The 23,754-nt window shown below is 53.2% G+C and overlaps 41 non-coding genes across 41 annotated transcripts; 9 read left to right on the top strand and 32 right to left on the bottom strand.

The window, feature by feature from the left end:
* Positions 1-147: 147 nt before the first annotated feature.
* On the top strand, positions 148-219 carry Trnag-ucc. The gene has a single exon. It is a non-coding gene; the product is annotated as a tRNA-Gly (tRNA).
* Positions 220-841: 622 nt separating this feature from the next.
* On the bottom strand, positions 842-915 carry Trnai-aau. The gene has a single exon. It is a non-coding gene; the product is annotated as a tRNA-Ile (tRNA).
* Positions 916-1,113: 198 nt separating this feature from the next.
* Positions 1,114-1,185, bottom strand: Trnae-uuc. The gene has a single exon. It is a non-coding gene; the product is annotated as a tRNA-Glu (tRNA).
* Positions 1,186-1,490: 305 nt separating this feature from the next.
* Positions 1,491-1,563, bottom strand: Trnam-cau. Its single transcript has one exon. It is a non-coding gene; the product is annotated as a tRNA-Met (tRNA).
* Positions 1,564-1,944: 381 nt separating this feature from the next.
* On the bottom strand, positions 1,945-2,015 carry Trnag-gcc. The gene has a single exon. It is a non-coding gene; the product is annotated as a tRNA-Gly (tRNA).
* Positions 2,016-2,357: 342 nt separating this feature from the next.
* On the top strand, positions 2,358-2,429 carry Trnag-ucc. Its single transcript has one exon. It is a non-coding gene; the product is annotated as a tRNA-Gly (tRNA).
* A 610-nt stretch (positions 2,430-3,039) lies between these two features.
* Positions 3,040-3,113, bottom strand: Trnai-aau. The gene has a single exon. It is a non-coding gene; the product is annotated as a tRNA-Ile (tRNA).
* A 198-nt stretch (positions 3,114-3,311) lies between these two features.
* Positions 3,312-3,383, bottom strand: Trnae-uuc. The gene has a single exon. It is a non-coding gene; the product is annotated as a tRNA-Glu (tRNA).
* Positions 3,384-3,688: 305 nt separating this feature from the next.
* Positions 3,689-3,761, bottom strand: Trnam-cau. Its single transcript has one exon. It is a non-coding gene; the product is annotated as a tRNA-Met (tRNA).
* Positions 3,762-4,142: 381 nt separating this feature from the next.
* Trnag-gcc lies at positions 4,143-4,213 on the bottom strand. Its single transcript has one exon. It is a non-coding gene; the product is annotated as a tRNA-Gly (tRNA).
* A 342-nt stretch (positions 4,214-4,555) lies between these two features.
* On the top strand, positions 4,556-4,627 carry Trnag-ucc. Its single transcript has one exon. It is a non-coding gene; the product is annotated as a tRNA-Gly (tRNA).
* Positions 4,628-5,237: 610 nt separating this feature from the next.
* Positions 5,238-5,311, bottom strand: Trnai-aau. The gene has a single exon. It is a non-coding gene; the product is annotated as a tRNA-Ile (tRNA).
* Positions 5,312-5,509: 198 nt separating this feature from the next.
* Positions 5,510-5,581, bottom strand: Trnae-uuc. Its single transcript has one exon. It is a non-coding gene; the product is annotated as a tRNA-Glu (tRNA).
* A 305-nt stretch (positions 5,582-5,886) lies between these two features.
* On the bottom strand, positions 5,887-5,959 carry Trnam-cau. The gene has a single exon. It is a non-coding gene; the product is annotated as a tRNA-Met (tRNA).
* Positions 5,960-6,340: 381 nt separating this feature from the next.
* Positions 6,341-6,411, bottom strand: Trnag-gcc. The gene has a single exon. It is a non-coding gene; the product is annotated as a tRNA-Gly (tRNA).
* Positions 6,412-6,753: 342 nt separating this feature from the next.
* Positions 6,754-6,825, top strand: Trnag-ucc. The gene has a single exon. It is a non-coding gene; the product is annotated as a tRNA-Gly (tRNA).
* A 610-nt stretch (positions 6,826-7,435) lies between these two features.
* Positions 7,436-7,509, bottom strand: Trnai-aau. Its single transcript has one exon. It is a non-coding gene; the product is annotated as a tRNA-Ile (tRNA).
* A 198-nt stretch (positions 7,510-7,707) lies between these two features.
* Positions 7,708-7,779, bottom strand: Trnae-uuc. Its single transcript has one exon. It is a non-coding gene; the product is annotated as a tRNA-Glu (tRNA).
* Positions 7,780-8,084: 305 nt separating this feature from the next.
* Trnam-cau lies at positions 8,085-8,157 on the bottom strand. The gene has a single exon. It is a non-coding gene; the product is annotated as a tRNA-Met (tRNA).
* Positions 8,158-8,538: 381 nt separating this feature from the next.
* Trnag-gcc lies at positions 8,539-8,609 on the bottom strand. The gene has a single exon. It is a non-coding gene; the product is annotated as a tRNA-Gly (tRNA).
* Positions 8,610-8,951: 342 nt separating this feature from the next.
* Trnag-ucc lies at positions 8,952-9,023 on the top strand. Its single transcript has one exon. It is a non-coding gene; the product is annotated as a tRNA-Gly (tRNA).
* A 610-nt stretch (positions 9,024-9,633) lies between these two features.
* Positions 9,634-9,707, bottom strand: Trnai-aau. Its single transcript has one exon. It is a non-coding gene; the product is annotated as a tRNA-Ile (tRNA).
* A 198-nt stretch (positions 9,708-9,905) lies between these two features.
* Trnae-uuc lies at positions 9,906-9,977 on the bottom strand. Its single transcript has one exon. It is a non-coding gene; the product is annotated as a tRNA-Glu (tRNA).
* Positions 9,978-10,282: 305 nt separating this feature from the next.
* Trnam-cau lies at positions 10,283-10,355 on the bottom strand. The gene has a single exon. It is a non-coding gene; the product is annotated as a tRNA-Met (tRNA).
* A 381-nt stretch (positions 10,356-10,736) lies between these two features.
* Positions 10,737-10,807, bottom strand: Trnag-gcc. Its single transcript has one exon. It is a non-coding gene; the product is annotated as a tRNA-Gly (tRNA).
* Positions 10,808-11,149: 342 nt separating this feature from the next.
* Trnag-ucc lies at positions 11,150-11,221 on the top strand. The gene has a single exon. It is a non-coding gene; the product is annotated as a tRNA-Gly (tRNA).
* A 610-nt stretch (positions 11,222-11,831) lies between these two features.
* Positions 11,832-11,905, bottom strand: Trnai-aau. The gene has a single exon. It is a non-coding gene; the product is annotated as a tRNA-Ile (tRNA).
* Positions 11,906-12,103: 198 nt separating this feature from the next.
* Trnae-uuc lies at positions 12,104-12,175 on the bottom strand. The gene has a single exon. It is a non-coding gene; the product is annotated as a tRNA-Glu (tRNA).
* A 305-nt stretch (positions 12,176-12,480) lies between these two features.
* On the bottom strand, positions 12,481-12,553 carry Trnam-cau. The gene has a single exon. It is a non-coding gene; the product is annotated as a tRNA-Met (tRNA).
* A 381-nt stretch (positions 12,554-12,934) lies between these two features.
* Positions 12,935-13,005, bottom strand: Trnag-gcc. The gene has a single exon. It is a non-coding gene; the product is annotated as a tRNA-Gly (tRNA).
* Positions 13,006-13,347: 342 nt separating this feature from the next.
* Trnag-ucc lies at positions 13,348-13,419 on the top strand. The gene has a single exon. It is a non-coding gene; the product is annotated as a tRNA-Gly (tRNA).
* Positions 13,420-14,029: 610 nt separating this feature from the next.
* Positions 14,030-14,103, bottom strand: Trnai-aau. The gene has a single exon. It is a non-coding gene; the product is annotated as a tRNA-Ile (tRNA).
* A 198-nt stretch (positions 14,104-14,301) lies between these two features.
* Positions 14,302-14,373, bottom strand: Trnae-uuc. Its single transcript has one exon. It is a non-coding gene; the product is annotated as a tRNA-Glu (tRNA).
* A 305-nt stretch (positions 14,374-14,678) lies between these two features.
* Positions 14,679-14,751, bottom strand: Trnam-cau. The gene has a single exon. It is a non-coding gene; the product is annotated as a tRNA-Met (tRNA).
* A 381-nt stretch (positions 14,752-15,132) lies between these two features.
* On the bottom strand, positions 15,133-15,203 carry Trnag-gcc. Its single transcript has one exon. It is a non-coding gene; the product is annotated as a tRNA-Gly (tRNA).
* A 342-nt stretch (positions 15,204-15,545) lies between these two features.
* Trnag-ucc lies at positions 15,546-15,617 on the top strand. Its single transcript has one exon. It is a non-coding gene; the product is annotated as a tRNA-Gly (tRNA).
* A 610-nt stretch (positions 15,618-16,227) lies between these two features.
* On the bottom strand, positions 16,228-16,301 carry Trnai-aau. Its single transcript has one exon. It is a non-coding gene; the product is annotated as a tRNA-Ile (tRNA).
* Positions 16,302-16,499: 198 nt separating this feature from the next.
* Positions 16,500-16,571, bottom strand: Trnae-uuc. Its single transcript has one exon. It is a non-coding gene; the product is annotated as a tRNA-Glu (tRNA).
* Positions 16,572-16,876: 305 nt separating this feature from the next.
* Positions 16,877-16,949, bottom strand: Trnam-cau. The gene has a single exon. It is a non-coding gene; the product is annotated as a tRNA-Met (tRNA).
* Positions 16,950-17,330: 381 nt separating this feature from the next.
* Trnag-gcc lies at positions 17,331-17,401 on the bottom strand. The gene has a single exon. It is a non-coding gene; the product is annotated as a tRNA-Gly (tRNA).
* Positions 17,402-17,743: 342 nt separating this feature from the next.
* Trnag-ucc lies at positions 17,744-17,815 on the top strand. The gene has a single exon. It is a non-coding gene; the product is annotated as a tRNA-Gly (tRNA).
* Positions 17,816-23,754: the final 5,939 nt, after the last annotated feature.

Genomic DNA, 23,754 nt, shown 5'->3' with positions numbered 1-23,754 from the left:
TGCGAAATGTGCGCGGATACGCTGTCCGAATGCGTCTGGATGTGCTCCCCTAGCCTGCCTCGAAATGCGCCTGCCAGGTACGATCACCTTCGGCCGCTGCCGACTGGCGGGAAGCCGACACAGCGCGGACGCGCGGCGCTCGCTTGTGCGGTGGTGGTGTAATGGTCAGCATAGTTGCCTTCCAAGCAGTTGATCCGCGTTCGATTCCCGGCCACCGCAGCAGGCTTTTAATTTCGCGTATGAGTACTTTTGCCACGCGCTCTTAAATTATTGTTTTTTCGCCCTCTTACTCGCTGCATACCAGCCCTTAGTGTGTCTCGACTTGTCTCGTGTCTCGACTTGTCTCGACTTTGCTCAGCTGACGCGAGAGCTGACGCGAGAGCTGACGCTCTCAAATCGGCCTTTATCAAAACGACAAGCACGAGAAACGACTGAGAGAGGTAAGGAGAGGCGAGGCGATGGACACACAGCACGCCCCCTTCATTTCACGGTGGCGTCTCCCTGACCGAATCGGGCTGTAGCTCCGAAAACAAAGGAGAAACAAAAATAGGAAGTAAAAGTGCAAATAGTGCCCTGTGTTCCCATGCGCTCACCCGCCCAAGTACTGACAAGGGCCAAAGTTGTTACGCATCGGCAATCGGACATTTTCTTTCATTTTCTCTTTATCGGTTGAGAACCAGTGTATTCAAGATATTATGGCCATTGCCGAGTGAATGCTGTAGCGCTTCCCGACGAGTCGGGTTCGGATCCTCTGTCAACTTCCACGCAGGGTGATGATCTTTTGGTCATCACACTCGCCAGCTGAAATCGGCGCTGCCTTTTCGTAGTAGTAAAAGAGTAGTGGCCCGTGGGGGGATCGAACCCACGACCTTCGCGTTATTAGCACGACGCTCTAACCAACTGAGCTAACGGGCCTCGGCAGATGCAGCTGCTCAGCCCAACGCTGGAAACAGGTGGCATGAAGCCATACACCATTTCTATGGTCGTCGTGTGTCTGCTTCCCTAGTCTATATTCTGCTGACGGTCACGAAACAGTAGCTATATTGCGAGCAGGACGGCAAACGGCTGCTCGGACAGCTCAAACTTGCCACGATTCGTGTGGAAAAAATTCCGTTCCGGTACCGGGAATCGAACCCGGGCCTCCTGGGTGAAAGCCAGGTATCCTAGCCACTAGACCACACCGGATGTGGACGTTTCGTTCGACCGTTCGTACGGTCGCTTGGCGCATTTCGTGTCGAGTGCCGCGTCGGCGCCCCTCTCTCTTTGCGAGCATCTTTGCACATACTGACTGGCAAGGCGCGCACCTCAAACGCCGCAGAGCAATGCTTTTGGCTTCATGCTCTGCTGGGAGAAGAGGAAAAGGGAAGCTGTAAGTAGCAATAACAGGAAGTAAACATTTTCCCGCTGAAGCGTTGAAACGTTGTGGATAACAAACAAGAAATACGTTGGCGCCCTAGCAACAGCACCACCATCAGTCACAGAAAATTAAATGCCCCGGGTGAGGATCGAACTCACGACCTTAAGATTATGAGACTTACGCGCTGCCTACTGCGCTACCGAGGCACGGGTGCACCGCTTGTCCTGGAAACTGGGTAAATACCGTACCCAATATTAGACGTAGAGACACTGTACTTCCTGGATAACGTGTTCTGTTGCTACACGTGCACTGCCGGCCCAGTTGATTGCGGTGCTGCTGCAGCTGTTGCAACGATAGGCAGCACTCCTTGTCGTTAAAGTTCAGAGCCTCGGAGGCACCCGGACCCAGCAACTTGTGAGGCCAGGCCGACGCTAGTCTGTAGAACATGATGCGAGCGTCCTAGTGGGGACCCGCGAGTGCTGCGTTCTCGGTCCTTCTCAAGGGAAATCCAGCTACACATTCTTGTGGATCGTGCATCTCAAGCGCTCAAGCCACGCGGCAGCATCATCGCGGGAAAAGCAAAATGATGCATCGGCCGGGAATCGAACCCGGGCCGCCCGCGTGGCAGGCGAGCATTCTACCACTGAACCACCGATGCTGGGGCCAGCGGTAACTTGACGCTGCTTCCCGAGCAGATGTCTCAAGGGAAAGTGGGACTGCCGTCAAGCGCCGTAGCATTCTGTGGGAAAGATGCTGAAGACGCTGAATCCTGCACTGCACTGCTTAAAAATGCCGCCAGAACGCGGTCCTCTGCGTACTCTTGCGTCGCCGGCGCCCAACTCTTGCCAAAGGATGCGAAATGTGCGCGGATACGCTGTCCGAATGCGTCTGGATGTGCTCCCCTAGCCTGCCTCGAAATGCGCCTGCCAGGTACGATCACCTTCGGCCGCTGCCGACTGGCGGGAAGCCGACACAGCGCGGACGCGCGGCGCTCGCTTGTGCGGTGGTGGTGTAATGGTCAGCATAGTTGCCTTCCAAGCAGTTGATCCGCGTTCGATTCCCGGCCACCGCAGCAGGCTTTTAATTTCGCGTATGAGTACTTTTGCCACGCGCTCTTAAATTATTGTTTTTTCGCCCTCTTACTCGCTGCATACCAGCCCTTAGTGTGTCTCGACTTGTCTCGTGTCTCGACTTGTCTCGACTTTGCTCAGCTGACGCGAGAGCTGACGCTCTCAAATCGGCCTTTATCAAAACGACAAGCACGAGAAACGACTGAGAGAGGTAAGGAGAGGCGAGGCGATGGACACACAGCACGCCCCCTTCATTTCACGGTGGCGTCTCCCTGACCGAATCGGGCTGTAGCTCCGAAAACAAAGGAGAAACAAAAATAGGAAGTAAAAGTGCAAATAGTGCCCTGTGTTCCCATGCGCTCACCCGCCCAAGTACTGACAAGGGCCAAAGTTGTTACGCATCGGCAATCGGACATTTTCTTTCATTTTCTCTTTATCGGTTGAGAACCAGTGTATTCAAGATATTATGGCCATTGCCGAGTGAATGCTGTAGCGCTTCCCGACGAGTCGGGTTCGGATCCTCTGTCAACTTCCACGCAGGGTGATGATCTTTTGGTCATCACACTCGCCAGCTGAAATCGGCGCTGCCTTTTCGTAGTAGTAAAAGAGTAGTGGCCCGTGGGGGGATCGAACCCACGACCTTCGCGTTATTAGCACGACGCTCTAACCAACTGAGCTAACGGGCCTCGGCAGATGCAGCTGCTCAGCCCTACGCTGGAAACAGGTGGCATGAAGCCATACACCATTTCTATGGTCGTCGTGTGTCTGCTTCCCTAGTCTATATTCTGCTGACGGTCACGAAACAGTAGCTATATTGCGAGCAGGACGGCAAACGGCTGCTCGGACAGCTCAAACTTGCCACGATTCGTGTGGAAAAAATTCCGTTCCGGTACCGGGAATCGAACCCGGGCCTCCTGGGTGAAAGCCAGGTATCCTAGCCACTAGACCACACCGGATGTGGACGTTTCGTTCGACCGTTCGTACGGTCGCTTGGCGCATTTCGTGTCGAGTGCCGCGTCGGCGCCCCTCTCTCTTTGCGAGCATCTTTGCACATACTGACTGGCAAGGCGCGCACCTCAAACGCCGCAGAGCAATGCTTTTGGCTTCATGCTCTGCTGGGAGAAGAGGAAAAGGGAAGCTGTAAGTAGCAATAACAGGAAGTAAACATTTTCCCGCTGAAGCGTTGAAACGTTGTGGATAACAAACAAGAAATACGTTGGCGCCCTAGCAACAGCACCACCATCAGTCACAGAAAATTAAATGCCCCGGGTGAGGATCGAACTCACGACCTTAAGATTATGAGACTTACGCGCTGCCTACTGCGCTACCGAGGCACGGGTGCACCGCTTGTCCTGGAAACTGGGTAAATACCGTACCCAATATTAGACGTAGAGACACTGTACTTCCTGGATAACGTGTTCTGTTGCTACACGTGCACTGCCGGCCCAGTTGATTGCGGTGCTGCTGCAGCTGTTGCAACGATAGGCAGCACTCCTTGTCGTTAAAGTTCAGAGCCTCGGAGGCACCCGGACCCGGCAACTTGTGAGGCCAGGCCGACGCTAGTCTGTAGAACATGATGCGAGCGTCCTAGTGGGGACCCGCGAGTGCTGCGTTCTCGGTCCTTCTCAAGGGAAATCCAGCTACACATTCTTGTGGATCGTGCATCTCAAGCGCTCAAGCCACGCGGCAGCATCATCGCGGGAAAAGCAAAATGATGCATCGGCCGGGAATCGAACCCGGGCCGCCCGCGTGGCAGGCGAGCATTCTACCACTGAACCACCGATGCTGGGGCCAGCGGTAACTTGACGCTGCTTCCCGAGCAGATGTCTCAAGGGAAAGTGGGACTGCCGTCAAGCGCCGTAGCATTCTGTGGGAAAGATGCTGCAGACGCTGAATCCTGCACTGCACTGCTTAAAAATGCCGCCAGAACGCGGTCCTCTGCGTACTCTTGCGTCGCCGGCGCCCAACTCTTGCCAAAGGATGCGAAATGTGCGCGGATACGCTGTCCGAATGCGTCTGGATGTGCTCCCCTAGCCTGCCTCGAAATGCGCCTGCCAGGTACGATCACCTTCGGCCGCTGCCGACTGGCGGGAAGCCGACACAGCGCGGACGCGCGGCGCTCGCTTGTGCGGTGGTGGTGTAATGGTCAGCATAGTTGCCTTCCAAGCAGTTGATCCGCGTTCGATTCCCGGCCACCGCAGCAGGCTTTTAATTTCGCGTATGAGTACTTTTGCCACGCGCTCTTAAATTATTGTTTTTTCGCCCTCTTACTCGCTGCATACCAGCCCTTAGTGTGTCTCGACTTGTCTCGTGTCTCGACTTGTCTCGACTTTGCTCAGCTGACGCGAGAGCTGACGCTCTCAAATCGGCCTTTATCAAAACGACAAGCACGAGAAACGACTGAGAGAGGTAAGGAGAGGCGAGGCGATGGACACACAGCACGCCCCCTTCATTTCACGGTGGCGTCTCCCTGACCGAATCGGGCTGTAGCTCCGAAAACAAAGGAGAAACAAAAATAGGAAGTAAAAGTGCAAATAGTGCCCTGTGTTCCCATGCGCTCACCCGCCCAAGTACTGACAAGGGCCAAAGTTGTTACGCATCGGCAATCGGACATTTTCTTTCATTTTCTCTTTATCGGTTGAGAACCAGTGTATTCAAGATATTATGGCCATTGCCGAGTGAATGCTGTAGCGCTTCCCGACGAGTCGGGTTCGGATCCTCTGTCAACTTCCACGCAGGGTGATGATCTTTTGGTCATCACACTCGCCAGCTGAAATCGGCGCTGCCTTTTCGTAGTAGTAAAAGAGTAGTGGCCCGTGGGGGGATCGAACCCACGACCTTCGCGTTATTAGCACGACGCTCTAACCAACTGAGCTAACGGGCCTCGGCAGATGCAGCTGCTCAGCCCTACGCTGGAAACAGGTGGCATGAAGCCATACACCATTTCTATGGTCGTCGTGTGTCTGCTTCCCTAGTCTATATTCTGCTGACGGTCACGAAACAGTAGCTATATTGCGAGCAGGACGGCAAACGGCTGCTCGGACAGCTCAAACTTGCCACGATTCGTGTGGAAAAAATTCCGTTCCGGTACCGGGAATCGAACCCGGGCCTCCTGGGTGAAAGCCAGGTATCCTAGCCACTAGACCACACCGGATGTGGACGTTTCGTTCGACCGTTCGTACGGTCGCTTGGCGCATTTCGTGTCGAGTGCCGCGTCGGCGCCCCTCTCTCTTTGCGAGCATCTTTGCACATACTGACTGGCAAGGCGCGCACCTCAAACGCCGCAGAGCAATGCTTTTGGCTTCATGCTCTGCTGGGAGAAGAGGAAAAGGGAAGCTGTAAGTAGCAATAACAGGAAGTAAACATTTTCCCGCTGAAGCGTTGAAACGTTGTGGATAACAAACAAGAAATACGTTGGCGCCCTAGCAACAGCACCACCATCAGTCACAGAAAATTAAATGCCCCGGGTGAGGATCGAACTCACGACCTTAAGATTATGAGACTTACGCGCTGCCTACTGCGCTACCGAGGCACGGGTGCACCGCTTGTCCTGGAAACTGGGTAAATACCGTACCCAATATTAGACGTAGAGACACTGTACTTCCTGGATAACGTGTTCTGTTGCTACACGTGCACTGCCGGCCCAGTTGATTGCGGTGCTGCTGCAGCTGTTGCAACGATAGGCAGCACTCCTTGTCGTTAAAGTTCAGAGCCTCGGAGGCACCCGGACCCAGCAACTTGTGAGGCCAGGCCGACGCTAGTCTGTAGAACATGATGCGAGCGTCCTAGTGGGGACCCGCGAGTGCTGCGTTCTCGGTCCTTCTCAAGGGAAATCCAGCTACACATTCTTGTGGATCGTGCATCTCAAGCGCTCAAGCCACGCGGCAGCATCATCGCGGGAAAAGCAAAATGATGCATCGGCCGGGAATCGAACCCGGGCCGCCCGCGTGGCAGGCGAGCATTCTACCACTGAACCACCGATGCTGGGGCCAGCGGTAACTTGACGCTGCTTCCCGAGCAGATGTCTCAAGGGAAAGTGGGACTGCCGTCAAGCGCCGTAGCATTCTGTGGGAAAGATGCTGCAGACGCTGAATCCTGCACTGCACTGCTTAAAAATGCCGCCAGAACGCGGTCCTCTGCGTACTCTTGCGTCGCCGGCGCCCAACTCTTGCCAAAGGATGCGAAATGTGCGCGGATACGCTGTCCGAATGCGTCTGGATGTGCTCCCCTAGCCTGCCTCGAAATGCGCCTGCCAGGTACGATCACCTTCGGCCGCTGCCGACTGGCGGGAAGCCGACACAGCGCGGACGCGCGGCGCTCGCTTGTGCGGTGGTGGTGTAATGGTCAGCATAGTTGCCTTCCAAGCAGTTGATCCGCGTTCGATTCCCGGCCACCGCAGCAGGCTTTTAATTTCGCGTATGAGTACTTTTGCCACGCGCTCTTAAATTATTGTTTTTTCGCCCTCTTACTCGCTGCATACCAGCCCTTAGTGTGTCTCGACTTGTCTCGTGTCTCGACTTGTCTCGACTTTGCTCAGCTGACGCGAGAGCTGACGCTCTCAAATCGGCCTTTATCAAAACGACAAGCACGAGAAACGACTGAGAGAGGTAAGGAGAGGCGAGGCGATGGACACACAGCACGCCCCCTTCATTTCACGGTGGCGTCTCCCTGACCGAATCGGGCTGTAGCTCCGAAAACAAAGGAGAAACAAAAATAGGAAGTAAAAGTGCAAATAGTGCCCTGTGTTCCCATGCGCTCACCCGCCCAAGTACTGACAAGGGCCAAAGTTGTTACGCATCGGCAATCGGACATTTTCTTTCATTTTCTCTTTATCGGTTGAGAACCAGTGTATTCAAGATATTATGGCCATTGCCGAGTGAATGCTGTAGCGCTTCCCGACGAGTCGGGTTCGGATCCTCTGTCAACTTCCACGCAGGGTGATGATCTTTTGGTCATCACACTCGCCAGCTGAAATCGGCGCTGCCTTTTCGTAGTAGTAAAAGAGTAGTGGCCCGTGGGGGGATCGAACCCACGACCTTCGCGTTATTAGCACGACGCTCTAACCAACTGAGCTAACGGGCCTCGGCAGATGCAGCTGCTCAGCCCTACGCTGGAAACAGGTGGCATGAAGCCATACACCATTTCTATGGTCGTCGTGTGTCTGCTTCCCTAGTCTATATTCTGCTGACGGTCACGAAACAGTAGCTATATTGCGAGCAGGACGGCAAACGGCTGCTCGGACAGCTCAAACTTGCCACGATTCGTGTGGAAAAAATTCCGTTCCGGTACCGGGAATCGAACCCGGGCCTCCTGGGTGAAAGCCAGGTATCCTAGCCACTAGACCACACCGGATGTGGACGTTTCGTTCGACCGTTCGTACGGTCGCTTGGCGCATTTCGTGTCGAGTGCCGCGTCGGCGCCCCTCTCTCTTTGCGAGCATCTTTGCACATACTGACTGGCAAGGCGCGCACCTCAAACGCCGCAGAGCAATGCTTTTGGCTTCATGCTCTGCTGGGAGAAGAGGAAAAGGGAAGCTGTAAGTAGCAATAACAGGAAGTAAACATTTTCCCGCTGAAGCGTTGAAACGTTGTGGATAACAAACAAGAAATACGTTGGCGCCCTAGCAACAGCACCACCATCAGTCACAGAAAATTAAATGCCCCGGGTGAGGATCGAACTCACGACCTTAAGATTATGAGACTTACGCGCTGCCTACTGCGCTACCGAGGCACGGGTGCACCGCTTGTCCTGGAAACTGGGTAAATACCGTACCCAATATTAGACGTAGAGACACTGTACTTCCTGGATAACGTGTTCTGTTGCTACACGTGCACTGCCGGCCCAGTTGATTGCGGTGCTGCTGCAGCTGTTGCAACGATAGGCAGCACTCCTTGTCGTTAAAGTTCAGAGCCTCGGAGGCACCCGGACCCAGCAACTTGTGAGGCCAGGCCGACGCTAGTCTGTAGAACATGATGCGAGCGTCCTAGTGGGGACCCGCGAGTGCTGCGTTCTCGGTCCTTCTCAAGGGAAATCCAGCTACACATTCTTGTGGATCGTGCATCTCAAGCGCTCAAGCCACGCGGCAGCATCATCGCGGGAAAAGCAAAATGATGCATCGGCCGGGAATCGAACCCGGGCCGCCCGCGTGGCAGGCGAGCATTCTACCACTGAACCACCGATGCTGGGGCCAGCGGTAACTTGACGCTGCTTCCCGAGCAGATGTCTCAAGGGAAAGTGGGACTGCCGTCAAGCGCCGTAGCATTCTGTGGGAAAGATGCTGCAGACGCTGAATCCTGCACTGCACTGCTTAAAAATGCCGCCAGAACGCGGTCCTCTGCGTACTCTTGCGTCGCCGGCGCCCAACTCTTGCCAAAGGATGCGAAATGTGCGCGGATACGCTGTCCGAATGCGTCTGGATGTGCTCCCCTAGCCTGCCTCGAAATGCGCCTGCCAGGTACGATCACCTTCGGCCGCTGCCGACTGGCGGGAAGCCGACACAGCGCGGACGCGCGGCGCTCGCTTGTGCGGTGGTGGTGTAATGGTCAGCATAGTTGCCTTCCAAGCAGTTGATCCGCGTTCGATTCCCGGCCACCGCAGCAGGCTTTTAATTTCGCGTATGAGTACTTTTGCCACGCGCTCTTAAATTATTGTTTTTTCGCCCTCTTACTCGCTGCATACCAGCCCTTAGTGTGTCTCGACTTGTCTCGTGTCTCGACTTGTCTCGACTTTGCTCAGCTGACGCGAGAGCTGACGCTCTCAAATCGGCCTTTATCAAAACGACAAGCACGAGAAACGACTGAGAGAGGTAAGGAGAGGCGAGGCGGTGGACACACAGCACGCCCCCTTCATTTCACGGTGGCGTCTCCCTGACCGAATCGGGCTGTAGCTCCGAAAACAAAGGAGAAACAAAAATAGGAAGTAAAAGTGCAAATAGTGCCCTGTGTTCCCATGCGCTCACCCGCCCAAGTACTGACAAGGGCCAAAGTTGTTACGCATCGGCAATCGGACATTTTCTTTCATTTTCTCTTTATCGGTTGAGAACCAGTGTATTCAAGATATTATGGCCATTGCCGAGTGAATGCTGTAGCGCTTCCCGACGAGTCGGGTTCGGATCCTCTGTCAACTTCCACGCAGGGTGATGATCTTTTGGTCATCACACTCGCCAGCTGAAATCGGCGCTGCCTTTTCGTAGTAGTAAAAGAGTAGTGGCCCGTGGGGGGATCGAACCCACGACCTTCGCGTTATTAGCACGACGCTCTAACCAACTGAGCTAACGGGCCTCGGCAGATGCAGCTGCTCAGCCCTACGCTGGAAACAGGTGGCATGAAGCCATACACCATTTCTATGGTCGTCGTGTGTCTGCTTCCCTAGTCTATATTCTGCTGACGGTCACGAAACAGTAGCTATATTGCGAGCAGGACGGCAAACGGCTGCTCGGACAGCTCAAACTTGCCACGATTCGTGTGGAAAAAATTCCGTTCCGGTACCGGGAATCGAACCCGGGCCTCCTGGGTGAAAGCCAGGTATCCTAGCCACTAGACCACACCGGATGTGGACGTTTCGTTCGACCGTTCGTACGGTCGCTTGGCGCATTTCGTGTCGAGTGCCGCGTCGGCGCCCCTCTCTCTTTGCGAGCATCTTTGCACATACTGACTGGCAAGGCGCGCACCTCAAACGCCGCAGAGCAATGCTTTTGGCTTCATGCTCTGCTGGGAGAAGAGGAAAAGGGAAGCTGTAAGTAGCAATAACAGGAGGTAAACATTTTCCCGCTGAAGCGTTGAAACGTTGTGGATAACAAACAAGAAATACGTTGGCGCCCTAGCAACAGCACCACCATCAGTCACAGAAAATTAAATGCCCCGGGTGAGGATCGAACTCACGACCTTAAGATTATGAGACTTACGCGCTGCCTACTGCGCTACCGAGGCACGGGTGCACCGCTTGTCCTGGAAACTGGGTAAATACCGTACCCAATATTAGACGTAGAGACACTGTACTTCCTGGATAACGTGTTCTGTTGCTACACGTGCACTGCCGGCCCAGTTGATTGCGGTGCTGCTGCAGCTGTTGCAACGATAGGCAGCACTCCTTGTCGTTAAAGTTCAGAGCCTCGGAGGCACCCGGACCCAGCAACTTGTGAGGCCAGGCCGACGCTAGTCTGTAGAACATGATGCGAGCGTCCTAGTGGGGACCCGCGAGTGCTGCGTTCTCGGTCCTTCTCAAGGGAAATCCAGCTACACATTCTTGTGGATCGTGCATCTCAAGCGCTCAAGCCACGCGGCAGCATCATCGCGGGAAAAGCAAAATGATGCATCGGCCGGGAATCGAACCCGGGCCGCCCGCGTGGCAGGCGAGCATTCTACCACTGAACCACCGATGCTGGGGCCAGCGGTAACTTGACGCTGCTTCCCGAGCAGATGTCTCAAGGGAAAGTGGGACTGCCGTCAAGCGCCGTAGCATTCTGTGGGAAAGATGCTGCAGACGCTGAATCCTGCACTGCACTGCTTAAAAATGCCGCCAGAACGCGGTCCTCTGCGTACTCTTGCGTCGCCGGCGCCCAACTCTTGCCAAAGGATGCGAAATGTGCGCGGATACGCTGTCCGAATGCGTCTGGATGTGCTCCCCTAGCCTGCCTCGAAATGCGCCTGCCAGGTAGGATCACCTTCGGCCGCTGCCGACTGGCGGGAAGCCGACACAGCGCGGACGCGCGGCCCTCGCTTGTGCGGTGGTGGTGTAATGGTCAGCATAGTTGCCTTCCAAGCAGTTGATCCGCGTTCGATTCCCGGCCACCGCAGCAGGCTTTTAATTTCGCGTATGAGTACTTTTGCCACGCGCTCTTAAATTATTGTTTTTTCGCCCTCTTACTCGCTGCATACCAGCCCTTAGTGTGTCTCGACTTGTCTCGTGTCTCGACTTGTCTCGACTTTGCTCAGCTGACGCGAGAGCTGACGCTCTCAAATCGGCCTTTATCAAAACGACAAGCACGAGAAACGACTGAGAGAGGTAAGGAGAGGCGAGGCGATGGACACACAGCACGCCCCCTTCATTTCACGGTGGCGTCTCCCTGACCGAATCGGGCTGTAGCTCCGAAAACAAAGGAGAAACAAAAATAGGAAGTAAAAGTGCAAATAGTGCCCTGTGTTCCCATGCGCTCACCCGCCCAAGTACTGACAAGGGCCAAAGTTGTTACGCATCGGCAATCGGACATTTTCTTTCATTTTCTCTTTATCGGTTGAGAACCAGTGTATTCAAGATATTATGGCCATTGCCGAGTGAATGCTGTAGCGCTTCCCGACGAGTCGGGTTCGGATCCTCTGTCAACTTCCACGCAGGGTGATGATCTTTTGGTCATCACACTCGCCAGCTGAAATCGGCGCTGCCTTTTCGTAGTAGTAAAAGAGTAGTGGCCCGTGGGGGGATCGAACCCACGACCTTCGCGTTATTAGCACGACGCTCTAACCAACTGAGCTAACGGGCCTCGGCAGATGCAGCTGCTCAGCCCTACGCTGGAAACAGGTGGCATGAAGCCATACACCATTTCTATGGTCGTCGTGTGTCTGCTTCCCTAGTCTATATTCTGCTGACGGTCACGAAACAGTAGCTATATTGCGAGCAGGACGGCAAACGGCTGCTCGGACAGCTCAAACTTGCCACGATTCGTGTGGAAAAAATTCCGTTCCGGTACCGGGAATCGAACCCGGGCCTCCTGGGTGAAAGCCAGGTATCCTAGCCACTAGACCACACCGGATGTGGACGTTTCGTTCGACCGTTCGTACGGTCGCTTGGCGCATTTCGTGTCGAGTGCCGCGTCGGCGCCCCTCTCTCTTTGCGAGCATCTTTGCACATACTGACTGGCAAGGCGCGCACCTCAAACGCCGCAGAGCAATGCTTTTGGCTTCATGCTCTGCTGGGAGAAGAGGAAAAGGGAAGCTGTAAGTAGCAATAACAGGAAGTAAACATTTTCCCGCTGAAGCGTTGAAACGTTGTGGATAACAAACAAGAAATACGTTGGCGCCCTAGCAACAGCACCACCATCAGTCACAGAAAATTAAATGCCCCGGGTGAGGATCGAACTCACGACCTTAAGATTATGAGACTTACGCGCTGCCTACTGCGCTACCGAGGCACGGGTGCACCGCTTGTCCTGGAAACTGGGTAAATACCGTACCCAATATTAGACGTAGAGACACTGTACTTCCTGGATAACGTGTTCTGTTGCTACACGTGCACTGCCGGCCCAGTTGATTGCGGTGCTGCTGCAGCTGTTGCAACGATAGGCAGCACTCCTTGTCGTTAAAGTTCAGAGCCTCGGAGGCACCCGGACCCAGCAACTTGTGAGGCCAGGCCGACGCTAGTCTGTAGAACATGATGCGAGCGTCCTAGTGGGGACCCGCGAGTGCTGCGTTCTCGGTCCTTCTCAAGGGAAATCCAGCTACACATTCTTGTGGATCGTGCATCTCAAGCGCTCAAGCCACGCGGCAGCATCATCGCGGGAAAAGCAAAATGATGCATCGGCCGGGAATCGAACCCGGGCCGCCCGCGTGGCAGGCGAGCATTCTACCACTGAACCACCGATGCTGGGGCCAGCGGTAACTTGACGCTGCTTCCCGAGCAGATGTCTCAAGGGAAAGTGGGACTGCCGTCAAGCGCCGTAGCATTCTGTGGGAAAGATGCTGCAGACGCTGAATCCTGCACTGCACTGCTTAAAAATGCCGCCAGAACGCGGTCCTCTGCGTACTCTTGCGTCGCCGGCGCCCAACTCTTGCCAAAGGATGCGAAATGTGCGCGGATACGCTGTCCGAATGCGTCTGGATGTGCTCCCCTAGCCTGCCTCGAAATGCGCCTGCCAGGTAGGATCACCTTCGGCCGCTGCCGACTGGCGGGAAGCCGACACAGCGCGGACGCGCGGCCCTCGCTTGTGCGGTGGTGGTGTAATGGTCAGCATAGTTGCCTTCCAAGCAGTTGATCCGCGTTCGATTCCCGGCCACCGCAGCAGGCTTTTAATTTCGCGTATGAGTACTTTTGCCACGCGCTCTTAAATTATTGTTTTTTCGCCCTCTTACTCGCTGCATACCAGCCCTTAGTGTGTCTCGACTTGTCTCGTGTCTCGACTTGTCTCGACTTTGCTCAGCTGACGCGAGAGCTGACGCTCTCAAATCGGCCTTTATCAAAACGACAAGCACGAGAAACGACTGAGAGAGGTAAGGAGAGGCGAGGCGATGGACACACAGCACGCCCCCTTCATTTCACGGTGGCGTCTCCCTGACCGAATCGGGCTGTAGCTCCGAAAACAAAGGAGAAACAAAAATAGGAAGTAAAAGTGCAAATAGTGCCCTGTGTTCCCATGCGCTCACCCGCCCAAGTACTGACAAGGGCCAAAGTTGTTACGCATCGGCAATCGGACATTTTCTTTCATTTTCTCTTTATCGGTTGAGAACCAGTGTATTCAAGATATTATGGCCATTGCCGAGTGAATGCTGTAGCGCTTCCCGACGAGTCGGGTTCGGATCCTCTGTCAACTTCCACGCAGGGTGATGATCTTTTGGTCATCACACTCGCCAGCTGAAATCGGCGCTGCCTTTTCGTAGTAGTAAAAGAGTAGTGGCCCGTGGGGGGATCGAACCCACGACCTTCGCGTTATTAGCACGACGCTCTAACCAACTGAGCTAACGGGCCTCGGCAGATGCAGCTGCTCAGCCCTACGCTGGAAACAGGTGGCATGAAGCCATACACCATTTCTATGGTCGTCGTGTGTCTGCTTCCCTAGTCTATATTCTGCTGACGGTCACGAAACAGTAGCTATATTGCGAGCAGGACGGCAAACGGCTGCTCGGACAGCTCAAACTTGCCACGATTCGTGTGGAAAAAATTCCGTTCCGGTACCGGTAATCGAACCCGGGCCTCCTGGGTGAAAGCCAGGTATCCTAGCCACTAGACCACACCGGATGTGGACGTTTCGTTCGACCGTTCGTACGGTCGCTTGGCGCATTTCGTGTCGAGTGCCGCGTCGGCGCCCCTCTCTCTTTGCGAGCATCTTTGCACATACTGACTGGCAAGGCGCGCACCTCAAACGCCGCAGAGCAATGCTTTTGGCTTCATGCTCTGCTGGGAGAAGAGGAAAAGGGAAGCTGTAAGTAGCAATAACAGGAAGTAAACATTTTCCCGCTGAAGCGTTGAAACGTTGTGGATAACAAACAAGAAATACGTTGGCGCCCTAGCAACAGCACCACCATCAGTCACAGAAAATTAAATGCCCCGGGTGAGGATCGAACTCACGACCTTAAGATTATGAGACTTACGCGCTGCCTACTGCGCTACCGAGGCACGTGTGCACCGCTTGTCCTGGAAACTGGGTAAATACCGTACCCAATATTAGACGTAGAGACACTGTACTTCCTGGATAACGTGTTCTGTTGCTACACGTGCACTGCCGGCCCAGTTGATTGCGGTGCTGCTGCAGCTGTTGCAACGATAGGCAGCACTCCTTGTCGTTAAAGTTCAGAGCCTCGGAGGCACCCGGACCCAGCAACTTGTGAGGCCAGGCCGACGCTAGTCTGTAGAACATGATGCGAGCGTCCTAGTGGGGACCCGCGAGTGCTGCGTTCTCGGTCCTTCTCAAGGGAAATCCAGCTACACATTCTTGTGGATCGTGCATCTCAAGCGCTCAAGCCACGCGGCAGCATCATCGCGGGAAAAGCAAAATGATGCATCGGCCGGGAATCGAACCCGGGCCGCCCGCGTGGCAGGCGAGCATTCTACCACTGAACCACCGATGCTGGGGCCAGCGGTAACTTGACGCTGCTTCCCGAGCAGATGTCTCAAGGGAAAGTGGGACTGCCGTCAAGCGCCGTAGCATTCTGTGGGAAAGATGCTGAAGACGCTGAATCCTGCACTGCACTGCTTAAAAATGCCGCCAGAACGCGGTCCTCTGCGTACTCTTGCGTCGCCGGCGCCCAACTCTTGCCAAAGGATGCGAAATGTGCGCGGATACGCTGTCCGAATGCGTCTGGATGTGCTCCCCTAGCCTGCCTCGAAATGCGCCTGCCAGGTACGATCACCTTCGGCCGCTGCCGACTGGCGGGAAGCCGACACAGCGCGGACGCGCGGCGCTCGCTTGTGCGGTGGTGGTGTAATGGTCAGCATAGTTGCCTTCCAAGCAGTTGATCCGCGTTCGATTCCCGGCCACCGCAGCAGGCTTTTAATTTCGCGTATGAGTACTTTTGCCACGCGCTCTTAAATTATTGTTTTTTCGCCCTCTTACTCGCTGCATACCAGCCCTTAGTGTGTCTCGACTTGTCTCGTGTCTCGACTTGTCTCGACTTTGCTCAGCTGACGCGAGAGCTGACGCTCTCAAATCGGCCTTTATCAAAACGACAAGCACGAGAAACGACTGAGAGAGGTAAGGAGAGGCGAGGCGATGGACACACAGCACGCCCCCTTCATTTCACGGTGGCGTCTCCCTGACCGAATCGGGCTGTAGCTCCGAAAACAAAGGAGAAACAAAAATAGGAAGTAAAAGTGCAAATAGTGCCCTGTGTTCCCATGCGCTCACCCGCCCAAGTACTGACAAGGGCCAAAGTTGTTACGCATCGGCAATCGGACATTTTCTTTCATTTTCTCTTTATCGGTTGAGAACCAGTGTATTCAAGATATTATGGCCATTGCCGAGTGAATGCTGTAGCGCTTCCCGACGAGTCGGGTTCGGATCCTCTGTCAACTTCCACGCAGGGTGATGATCTTTTGGTCATCACACTCGCCAGCTGAAATCGGCGCTGCCTTTTCGTAGTAGTAAAAGAGTAGTGGCCCGTGGGGGGATCGAACCCACGACCTTCGCGTTATTAGCACGACGCTCTAACCAACTGAGCTAACGGGCCTCGGCAGATGCAGCTGCTCAGCCCTACGCTGGAAACAGGTGGCATGAAGCCATACACCATTTCTATGGTCGTCGTGTGTCTGCTTCCCTAGTCTATATTCTGCTGACGGTCACGAAACAGTAGCTATATTGCGAGCAGGACGGCAAACGGCTGCTCGGACAGCTCAAACTTGCCACGATTCGTGTGGAAAAAATTCCGTTCCGGTACCGGTAATCGAACCCGGGCCTCCTGGGTGAAAGCCAGGTATCCTAGCCACTAGACCACACCGGATGTGGACGTTTCGTTCGACCGTTCGTACGGTCGCTTGGCGCATTTCGTGTCGAGTGCCGCGTCGGCGCCCCTCTCTCTTTGCGAGCATCTTTGCACATACTGACTGGCAAGGCGCGCACCTCAAACGCCGCAGAGCAATGCTTTTGGCTTCATGCTCTGCTGGGAGAAGAGGAAAAGGGAAGCTGTAAGTAGCAATAACAGGAAGTAAACATTTTCCCGCTGAAGCGTTGAAACGTTGTGGATAACAAACAAGAAATACGTTGGCGCCCTAGCAACAGCACCACCATCAGTCACAGAAAATTAAATGCCCCGGGTGAGGATCGAACTCACGACCTTAAGATTATGAGACTTACGCGCTGCCTACTGCGCTACCGAGGCACGGGTGCACCGCTTGTCCTGGAAACTGGGTAAATACCGTACCCAATATTAGACGTAGAGACACTGTACTTCCTGGATAACGTGTTCTGTTGCTACACGTGCACTGCCGGCCCAGTTGATTGCGGTGCTGCTGCAGCTGTTGCAACGATAGGCAGCACTCCTTGTCGTTAAAGTTCAGAGCCTCGGAGGCACCCGGACCCAGCAACTTGTGAGGCCAGGCCGACGCTAGTCTGTAGAACATGATGCGAGCGTCCTAGTGGGGACCCGCGAGTGCTGCGTTCTCGGTCCTTCTCAAGGGAAATCCAGCTACACATTCTTGTGGATCGTGCATCTCAAGCGCTCAAGCCACGCGGCAGCATCATCGCGGGAAAAGCAAAATGATGCATCGGCCGGGAATCGAACCCGGGCCGCCCGCGTGGCAGGCGAGCATTCTACCACTGAACCACCGATGCTGGGGCCAGCGGTAACTTGACGCTGCTTCCCGAGCAGATGTCTCAAGGGAAAGTGGGACTGCCGTCAAGCGCCGTAGCATTCTGTGGGAAAGATGCTGCAGACGCTGAATCCTGCACTGCACTGCTTAAAAATGCCGCCAGAACGCGGTCCTCTGCGTACTCTTGCGTCGCCGGCGCCCAACTCTTGCCAAAGGATGCGAAATGTGCGCGGATACGCTGTCCGAATGCGTCTGGATGTGCTCCCCTAGCCTGCCTCGAAATGCGCCTGCCAGGTACGATCACCTTCGGCCGCTGCCGACTGGCGGGAAGCCGACACAGCGCGGACGCGCGGCGCTCGCTTGTGCGGTGGTGGTGTAATGGTCAGCATAGTTGCCTTCCAAGCAGTTGATCCGCGTTCGATTCCCGGCCACCGCAGCAGGCTTTTAATTTCGCGTATGAGTACTTTTGCCACGCGCTCTTAAATTATTGTTTTTTCGCCCTCTTACTCGCTGCATACCAGCCCTTAGTGTGTCTCGACTTGTCTCGTGTCTCGACTTGTCTCGACTTTGCTCAGCTGACGCGAGAGCTGACGCTCTCAAATCGGCCTTTATCAAAACGACAAGCACGAGAAACGACTGAGAGAGGTAAGGAGAGGCGAGGCGATGGACACACAGCACGCCCCCTTCATTTCACGGTGGCGTCTCCCTGACCGAATCGGGCTGTAGCTCCGAAAACAAAGGAGAAACAAAAATAGGAAGTAAAAGTGCAAATAGTGCCCTGTGTTCCCATGCGCTCACCCGCCCAAGTACTGACAAGGGCCAAAGTTGTTACGCATCGGCAATCGGACATTTTCTTTCATTTTCTCTTTATCGGTTGAGAACCAGTGTATTCAAGATATTATGGCCATTGCCGAGTGAATGCTGTAGCGCTTCCCGACGAGTCGGGTTCGGATCCTCTGTCAACTTCCACGCAGGGTGATGATCTTTTGGTCATCACACTCGCCAGCTGAAATCGGCGCTGCCTTTTCGTAGTAGTAAAAGAGTAGTGGCCCGTGGGGGGATCGAACCCACGACCTTCGCGTTATTAGCACGACGCTCTAACCAACTTTTTTTTTTTTTTTTTTCTTTTTTTTTTTTTTCCATAAGACGCACCTGTGAGTCTCATGGGCCGGTGGCCCGACATGCAGTTTTTCCTGCTGCATGGCTTACTTTCAGAGACTCGCAAGTTTATCGTAGTGCTGGGTTGTCGCGAAAGTGAAAAGTAGGGCCTGTCCGGGATTTGAACCCGGGACCTCCTGCACCCAAAGCAGGAATCATACCCCTTTTTTTTTTTTTTTTTTTTTTTTTCTACCACTCGAACGAATGTATCTATTGAAAAAAATATTAAAGAATATCCACCACACAGCCACTTCAAAAGAAGTACAGTACTGAAATTAAAATCCTAAAACATGACTATATAATGTAGACTGCTTACTGAAATAAAGGTTAAAACACGAAAACTTCAGTCCTGGTGTAGAGAAGAAACATACATAAAGGCGGCAAATTCAGAAACAGTATAAAAGAAAATGGCTCACACAGGTGACCTTAGCCAACACCCTCTCTTTCAAATGTCAGGCTAAGCATATTGGCAAAATCATCTCGGAGGCCTGGCAATCGCAAGCGTTGCCAGTAAGCAGTAAGCATGTACTGCCGAAACGCTAGGTGTCCATCCTCTTCATGACAACTGTTGACAAAATGTACGAAATGGCCAATCAACCACATGACGGTATGGAGCTTCGTCCGCGGAAAAAAGGAAGAATCGGGCCGGACGATGATGTCAATAGTATAAGCGGCTTCAGCAGACCTAGTGACAAAAGCAAGTTGTTTCCTGAGCCAACGCCAATTAGCAAGGTGCCCACAGCAGGTGAATCGATGTTCAAGGGTATCCAGGAGACCACACCGAGTACAGGTGTCCGTGTCAGAAAGACCAATACGGTGCAGTCGTACATTGGTGGGAACCAAATTATTTATTACCCTATACCACGTGGACGCCACGGCCATAGAGTGGATCGGCAGACTAACGTTCTTCCAGACGTTCCTCCAGGACACGGATGGAGACGCCAGTTCTATTGGATTGGGACTGGCCAGCCCCTCCCAGCGGGCAATCAAGCTCTTGGTCGTTGGCACCGGTCGCCGCAAGAAGACGTCACCGAGGTAACTCACCGCAATGTAAAATTCCCGAATGTGTTTCAACTTAAAATTTAGGCGTCCGACATCGACAGGTGGAGCAAGGCTCGCCGGACGCACAACAGTAAAAAGCCTGGATGTAATTGAAGTCACTTCTTGCGTAACAATTAGAGTCGTTCGGCGGACGTACAAAGCAGACGCCTTGCGAGTAATGTCAGAGAGGCCCAAGCCTCCGGAGAGACGCGGTTTCGTCATTACCTCGTAACGTAACTTGAATAGATGGCCCTTCCATATAAACCTGCTAGACAATTGGCGCAACCTTTTCGCCACCATCATGGGAAGTGGGAACAGCTGAGCAACATAATAAGCTTTACATAGGACGTAGGTGTCTAAAATTCTGACTTTTTGCAAAATGGTAGCAGAGCGCTGCTCATGGACCATCAGAGCCCCCTGTATCTTCTCAGTGACAGATTTCCAATTGAGAGCCGCCATTTTTAGAGGACACCGATCAATGATAATCCCCAAGGACGTATGGCGATCGACAAAAGTGGCCCAAGGGACGTCAGCATCGCGAAATCCTCGAATATCAAGGAACTTACATTTACCCTGATTGAGACGCGCTCCAGAGACACGACAGTATGCATCAACTGCCCCTTTCAACAACGGGATATCATCTCGTTGACGGAGGAGAACAACGACATCATCCGCATATGCCTTAACCGAGAGCTTCCCACCAGAGAGGGACATACCCTGAAGCTTGAGAGCAATAGTCCGAAGCAGCGGTTCCAGGGACAAAACGAATAAAGACATAGAGAGCGGACTACCCTGAGGCACTCCGCGGCGGATAGCAATGGGCGGCGTCAGCTGCCCATTGACTGACACCCGAGCTGTTATTCCCCTGTACAAATTGCCAAGAACACCACGTGATGAAGCGTTAAAACCTATTGTACCTAAAACACGATCTAAAAACACATGACTGACGTGATCAAAAGCCTTATAAAAATCAAGGAAGGCAAAGGCACAATGTACGTTTGTAACCGCCGCAACCGAGACAACATCCCGATATTCGGCTACTGGTGTCAGAATAGATCTATCATGAAAACAACATTGATGTGCACCAATCACACCCCGAAGCAGAGAAGACAGCCGGCTATTGAGCGCTCTAGCAGCTGTCTTATAGTCAAAATTCAGCAATGTGAGCGGACGAAGATTGGCAGCAGATAAACGACCAGAGGACTTCGGAATTAAAACAATTTTCCCTACTTTAAAATCGGCAGGCACATCCATCCCTCTGACAATCTCATTTAAAATCTGCGTAAAAATGCCACCCAAACGAGGCCAAAAACGGAGATAAAATTCTTTAGGCAGGCCGTCTGGACCCGGCGATTTACTGGACGGAGAGCGAGCAATAAAATCGAAAACATCATCTACCTGGAACTCCCGGAGAAATTCGCCGTTCGCGTCAGGCCCGATCGTCGCAGTTAGATCCCCAAAGACATCATCCGAAAGAGACTCACCAGAATCATCGGCAGAATAGAGACTAGTGTAATACTGATGAAGAGCACGAACCATTTCCTCCTGTGCACTAAACTGTCGCCCATCATCCACCGTAAGAGAAGAGATGAAGGAGCGACGACGACGAGTCTGATGCCGTAGCAGGTGGTACAAGGATGTCAGTTCACCTTCAACAAGAGAGTGAGGTTTCGACTTAACTCGCAGACCATCCATCTGTCGTCGTTTAAGGCTCAAGAGCTTGGCTTTAATACGACGAACATCATGGATCCGCAGTGGAGAGGTACCCGCCGCGTCATATAGTTCACGCAGGACAGAGTAGTAATATTCATACGTGTTCTTAAAATCACGCGTCCTAGCAGCACAGTAGAAAATCAAAGTCTGACGAATCTTGGGCTTGGCAAACGCAGTCCACCAAACCAGCAAGGAGGGGTATCGCGGGACAGAGCGAAGACATCGCTCCCACACGCCACTTATAACATCATCCATAGCACTGTCGGCAAGGTGGGAAACATTTAACATCCACTGGGAACGATAAAGTTTTGCAGGTTGGCGACTAAGATTTACAGTTGCAGTAAAAGCACAATGGTCAGAAAAACGAGTAGGAATAACTTCGACAGAAAGAATTTTATCACATAAAAAATCAGATAAATAGAATCTGTCGAGTCTACTGCATGAGGACGCGGTAAAAAACGTATATTTCACCAGGGTTGGATATTTGTGTTCCCAAACATCACGCAGATGCATCGTACGAACTAAGTCATGTAAATCACGGCAATAATTAAAATTGGGGGACTGGTCTGCAGGGCGTAAAACACAATTAAAATCGCCTCCGAGCAGGAGACTCCGAGGACTCTGGCGCAAAAGATAAATAAGCTCTTCTTTATAAAAGCGCGATCGAGCCACAGTGTGACCCGAACCAGAGGGGGCATACAAAACAACGAGGCGGAGATCAAAAAGACGACAACCAATCCCACGGCCAGAGTCAAGGAATTCAATGTCAGTAATAGGAATGCCCTCTCGAAAGAAAAGAGCAGTTCCTGTTGAATATTCCGGCGCGACATTAAAAACAGTTTGAAATCCAGGTAGAGAGAGAACAGAAAACAACACTTCCTGCAAAAACACTACGTCCGCACAGGCGTCGTAAATAAACTGCCGCAAAGAGGCAATGCGAACGTCGGACTCAATACGGTTAACATTTAAGGTAAGAAAGGTGTATGCTTGAACCATAGAGAGAAAAGCGAGAAAACAAATCACCTACACCGACGCACCAGCGTCACAGTCCATAGCAGGGGTGACGGAGGCATCCGAGGGAGGGGGACTGCTACCCCGTTCCGCGGATCCCTTACGTTTCGGTTTTTTACGAACAGCATTAACGTTCGGCTGAACGCGTAACTTGCGTCGGCTGACGGGCAAGGAAACTTCAGCCGCCGGTGACGTAGGAGGGTCAAGTTCTGTATCCGACACCACCCGCGCCGGTCCACATGCGGGATCCGGGGTCGCGGGGGAAACATCCGACAAAACGGAATGGTCAACACCTGCACTAGCTTCCGGCAAACATGGACTGCACGGAGGCGAAACGTGAGCAGGAAGGTCCGAGGCCGCAGAGTTGGAAGGAAGCGGAGCAGCTCCGCTGGCAGAGGTATGGGGCAGCGAAGCAGGAAGTTGTCGCGGCTCCACTTGTTGTGACATCGAAGTCGGTTCGGAAGACGGCGCCAACAGGCCCGACCGACGACCCGACTCGAGAGAAGCTGCGTCGGAGGCCGGAGGGGCGCCAGCAGCCGCCACCGGAACCGCTACCTCAGGAGGGCAGGGAGCAGCTACAGTACACAGTGGCTCGGAGGATGCCGGTCGCTCGGACTGGGGCATCTCAGGGAGATCCTCATCCGTACTATTTCCATCGTGTGGGCGACGCCTCTTATTATTCAAAAGTGGCACACCCACCTGAGGGACAGACGGAACAACATCAGATTTAGCACGCAAAGGAGGAAATTCTGTATCAGGGGTGCGCAAAACCTGTGGCGGGGCGCTACTACCACTGGACTGTGCTACACCAAGAGCAGAACCACCTGCAACGAGGTCAGCGACCGTTAACTTGCGACGCTGTTCGAGAGAATTTTTTAAAACAAAAACTCTCCGCGGACAGTCGGTACGCACGTGACCACTTTCATTGCACAAAAAACAGGTGCCAACCTGACCACTATATGTTACATGGACACGATATCCACCGATCTGCAGGTGAGATGGAATATTCTGCTTAACGTGCATTTCGACTGAACGAATACCACTGTAACATTGCAGGCGATGTTGGCTTGACCAGCGTTCAAGGCGAATGCTCTTTACATCACCATACTTCTGTAGACCCTCCTTAAGATAGACATTATCCACCTCCGGTGGAAGGTTGTAAACACGAACATTGGTATACGTGATGGAAGCATTGGAAAGCAGCACGGTACTTACAGAATCATCCCGATGCCGAAAGAGAACTTGATGACCATATTTAGAAAGAATTTTATCAACCTGAAGTGGGTCCATAAACTTAACAAAGAAAACATACAGTTCGGTATCAAAATAAGCAGTGTGCACCTGATCCGAATGAACACCAAAGGTATCTACCAACCAATCATGAATCTCAAGAGAACTAGGTTGCACATGGCGGGTTGACTTGTCAAAAGCAAAACTAACTGTAGCCTGACG

Source organism: Schistocerca piceifrons, unplaced genomic scaffold (genome assembly GCF_021461385.2).
Source record: "Schistocerca piceifrons isolate TAMUIC-IGC-003096 unplaced genomic scaffold, iqSchPice1.1 HiC_scaffold_568, whole genome shotgun sequence".
Classification (NCBI taxonomy): Eukaryota; Metazoa; Arthropoda; class Insecta; order Orthoptera; family Acrididae; genus Schistocerca; species Schistocerca piceifrons.
Note: the sequence above shows the minus strand (reverse complement) of the source record. Positions and strands in the feature narration are given on the sequence as shown.